This window comes from Galeopterus variegatus, unplaced genomic scaffold (assembly GCF_000696425.1).
Source record: "Galeopterus variegatus unplaced genomic scaffold, G_variegatus-3.0.2 Scaffold13877, whole genome shotgun sequence".
NCBI lineage: Eukaryota > Metazoa > Chordata > Mammalia > Dermoptera > Cynocephalidae > Galeopterus > Galeopterus variegatus.
Window position 1 is genome coordinate 26,550 of NW_007739988.1, and position 4,806 is coordinate 31,355.

The following is a 4,806-nucleotide window of genomic DNA, read 5'->3' on the forward strand; positions in this document are numbered from 1 at the left end:
TGGGGAGTGTTTCCAGTGCTGGTAAGAGGGGATGGTGATGAGCGTGTGTAAGTGTCATGGGGTGTGACAGTACATGTGGACGAGTGCAGGAGTGGCACATGCTCCTGTCAGCACGTGCTGCTCTGTGAGGTGCTGAGGGCCTGTGGACAGAGTGACATGGGTGAGAAGCACTACATGAAAGTGCTTTCTCTTCAGGGCATATGGGTTTTCTAGAGCCTGGTCTAGCACGGGGGAGTTAAAACAGGTTGTCTGTGTGAGGGAATGTGGAGTATTTATAGGATTAGTGCGTAGAGGGGTGAGTGTGAGAGTGATTGGGGGCAGGAACGAGGAGCTGAGGGTGTACCTCTGTAACTCTACTAGACAGTGAGAAAGATCGAGAGTGAAGGGATGTGTATTTGACAGAATAAGTAAAAGGGAAGGAGAAATGGGGNGACTGGTGATATATGCTCAGGTGCCATTATTCTAGTGGCTGCTGGTGAAAGGCATCATCTCAGTGCCTTAAAGGTGAGGTCTGCATTTCTGACTAGATTTTATTACATTCATATTATTTTTCTGCCAAAAAAAGGTAGATGCCTATTTCGACTCTACTATTGAGGGTAACTTAGTCACATAAAAGGAAATTAAACTCCTTTTCATGGAAAAAAACTACTTTTTATTGAGACAATATGACCTGCTAATAACATTTAAATCTCATTAGGTGTTTACATTTTCAATGTATTTGTAGACACAGCAAGATATCCCACAAGAGCTGTTTTGTTTGGTTGTGAAAGGACGTTATCAATGTGCCTGAGCGTGCATATGTATTCATTTAAGTTCTTCATACATCAAGGGCAAACCTATTTTTAAACAGTACATTTGAGAAATTTTCAAATAATACCTGCGATATATTTTTTCTTCAAATTCCAAACTCCAATTTAGATAAAGCACCCCTAAATGGGGTTACTAATCCTAACTTTCAAAGGAATCCACCCATATAGTGTCTGTGATTTCATGAGTAGTTTGAGGGAGGATTTACTGATTTTTCACACTAGATAATGTTGAACTGCTCCAGTTTCAGAAACTCATCAGAAAGAAGATTTAGTCTATTAAAATGTTCACATCCCAAGTTAAGATGGATACTGAATACAAGACTATACATATATCTGAAGAAAAGTCAGTACATGTGTATCTTCTGTTACACAAATCAATTTACAACATCTGTTCTGCTGTGTGGAATGCCAGGGCCATGGGCATCTGCCTTCGGCTTCAGCTCTCCCCCTGCTCATGGGGGGCTCCCAGAGCTGGCAGGCCTTCAAGAAGATGTTGAGGTTCCATCAAAGGTGTAGACTTTGGGCACTTCCATTGTTTTCGCCAAGTCTGGGCTGTTTCAGCTCTGGAGGACTGCCCTGAGGGTCTCCAGACATCTCTGACCGAATTTCTTCTGTGGAAGGGTTGGGAATTATGCTGAGTGGTACAGAATTTTGTGAAGTATCTGTTTTTAAGGGTATTGTTTACTCTCTGGGGCATTGTTTTGCTTCAGGCTTGTGATATGTTCAGAGTAACCCTGCAGGATGGGTGGGCTTTTGTGTTTTGACGACTGGGTTACAGGGTCTTCTCCTCTGTTGGCCCTACAAGGAGTTTTTGACACCAGGAGTGACTGAGTGAGTGTCCTTGATTGCTCCTGGGCCTGGAGATTGTCTGGCTGGAGGAGGAGTTGTGCAGGGACTGCTGGGGTCTTGGATTCTGCTGGTGGGGCTTCCCTCTACTGGTCCAGGTACCGGCAAAGACCATTGGTGCATCTGACTCTTGGTTCTCTTTGCTGTCTCAGGAGTTCTCATGCTCAAAACTGGCTTCTTTTTCAAAGGAATTCCAAGTTCATCTTTCTCAAATGTCACAAATGAACAATAGCCATCCATGGATGAAATGGCCAGGAAGGCCCTGTCATTGGGCCATGAAATATCACTCAGGGTGTGGTAGTGTATATTAGACACATAACTGAAAGGGAAAGGCTGCTGGGTGTCATATAGAAGCAAAGAGACCTCTGAAAACATAGCAAACACGAGGCTGTAGGGCAGACTCATCAGCTCCAGGCATGGCTGTTTCCACCACTGGCCCGAATTCAAGGTGGACTGGACATCAGTGAACAGCAAGTGTTGCTTTTCTAGGATGTGGAAGATGAGCAATCGTCCTTTAAAGATTTTTTCTGGAGAAAACATAAGTTGTATTCATTACATTTTCACCAGATTCCACATATCCAGCTGGTGTGAGGAGCAAAGACCTGGCCTGTCTCCCTTCCAAGAGGCACAGGACAAGGCAGAGAAAAGCCTCTGTCCCAAGGAAGGGTTGACGTGCAGGCCAATCATGGTTCTGCCCTTTCCCTGGAAGTGACTGAGATATCTCTGTCCATTTCATAATTTTTCACACTTAGAAGAAGATTGCTGAGAAGCTTCAAATGAGTCCACAAGGAGCGGAATTCTTTTTTCTTTTCCCCCTTGGGAAAAATTTCCATGGTATACTAAGAACCAGGAGTGAAGGCTGTTTCCTCAAAGGTGTCACATATTACTGGGGAAGGAGAGAAATAGGGGCTACTCTTCTGTCATGGACCATTGTTGGCAACTTTTGACATGACTTTCTTCCTGGAGGATACCCGTGTACTTTTAAGAAATTTCATGATTCTTAGATCTTATTATTTCTTTTGGTTACAGCATCAAACATCTTGTTCTAAGTGACAGCAGAGAAGAGTTAAACATAGACGAAGCTGTAGAGAGTTTGCAATGCATGGTTTATACTACAATAAATGGAAGTATGTCTTGTTTAGCAGTGCTGCTGACTGAATCCCTGAAGCATTTTTCAGCTTTCCTGACTTCAGAAAAAGAAAGCTGCTGAGGGAGGAATTTTTTGCCCCTTCAAGACCCAGGAGGATGAAAGTCATCACATGGGAAATATCCTGGGTGGGAGGAAACAACCTTCACTCCTGGTTCTTAGTACACCATGGAAATTTTTTCCCAAGGGGGGAAAAAAAAAGAATTCCACTCCTTGTGGACTCATTTGAAGCTTCTCAGCAATCTTCTGCTTGTCAGCCCTGCCTGCTGCCTCACCCACAGCTGTCCCAGTGTTCACATGTGGGATGTTTGTGCCGAGGACCTTTGTCTTATTCTTGAAGGTACATTCTCTCTGTATTTGTCCCTCCTTGGAGGCTTCAGTCCTAGTCCCTCTGCCCCAAAGCCCTTTCCCGTTTTTAAGGGGAAAGTGAAGTAGGAGTGGGCTGAGCAGCTCAGGGCATCTGCCCAAGCCCAGATTCTACCTTTGCATCTCCCTTACCGTCCTCATCAACAAGAACGAGCTTGCTTGCCAAGGAGACATTGGACAAATGTTCAGAATCAGAGGAATTTTCTTCTGCTTCCTGATCCTGGGCTGGGACCACCACACTTATCTCAGGAGCATTCTCTTGAGACTTGCAGAATTCTGGGGAATAAAGTTTAGAAAGCAGAAAACAACATCGAGATATGGATAATCTGGGGTCTTTGTACGTTCATAAAAAGATATGTTGAGCGGACATATTGTGTAGGGCATCATTACTGCCCATGGGACTTGCTTTCACAGAAATCTAGGTGACTTTCCCATTCAAAACTCCAAAATATAAGTGAATAACAGTTATTAAAAATGTTTGTGTGGTGGACGTCAGTGGGATTGGATATCTTGTATGCGATATTTTTGGAGACATGTACAGAATAATGGAAACCATGAAACTTCCCTAAAATGCAATATGCAGTAACTAAAGTTTAGCTGTTATTACTATTGGCTCAATTTTCTTCATGGGAAATTATGCAAATAAGGGATGTGAAGTGCAAATTTATGAAGAATTATATATGTGTATCTATTTGTTTATACTGATATCTACACTGACAGAACGGTATATATAGAGAGAGGTGCAGATATAAATATAGTTGGATGGTAGCTAGATAGTTAGATATATAGATGCAAAGATAAAATTTTTTGGAGGGTTCCCTAGAAAATGGTCATGATGCTAGAGGTGTTCAAATGAAGACTTCACATACTTGCTCCAGATTCCTCTTTTGGAAATATGCTTCCCATTTCACTTTGGTTTCTAATCTTTCTGTCCATATCGTTTAGGAGCCTTTTCCAAAGGAGAAAGAGTACATGGTACACTTCTGCCCATTCATTGGAAACAGAGACTCTGGGAAGTCCTTGAGAGAAGGGGTTGCTGAGCGAAGGAGCTTAGCTCCAATTCTAGGTCATTATTCTGTCCCTGTTCTACATGATTCCTTCTTAGCTTCCCATCTTCTCTACCCCCATACCATTGCGATGCAGCTTGTCTTCAAAAGAGGCAGAGGATGAGTATTCTGAATCTGAATCCTCTGGTGTCTGGATGTGGGCCTGGGTCAACCCAGAGGGTCCAGGCTGTGGACTGTTTTCATTCGAGTCATGATTCCTGGGAAAGAGAGGGAAAATCAGATATGTGGTACTTTTTTGCATTCAACGAACATTCAAGAAGCACCATGTACAATAACACACATGGTACGTATCCTCATGAAGGCTATAATCTAGTTACTGTTCAAAGTTCTAAAATCTAGGTATACAAAAATATTTGTTGGAATGATGTGTCTGGGCAGGCTGGGTCACCCATGAGTGGTGCATTTGTTCTGTGCAGTGAATTAGAGGCTCACAATCTTGTCCAGCACATGGGAAGATGCACATATTATATGTTATTACTACTTCTGTTTACACAAAGAATAATTTTGTTGTACGTTGTAGGTAAAATGCTTCAGTTTGTCACCTGAGATTATCTTATGAAAGTCCTGCTGC

The 4,806-nt window shown here is 42.7% G+C and overlaps 1 pseudogene; it reads right to left on the bottom strand.

Annotated features, from left to right (window-relative positions):
- LOC103581763 overlaps positions 1 to 4,432 on the bottom strand; it is a 9,385-nt pseudogene extending 4,953 nt beyond the window's left edge.
- Positions 4,433 to 4,806: the final 374 nt, after the last annotated feature.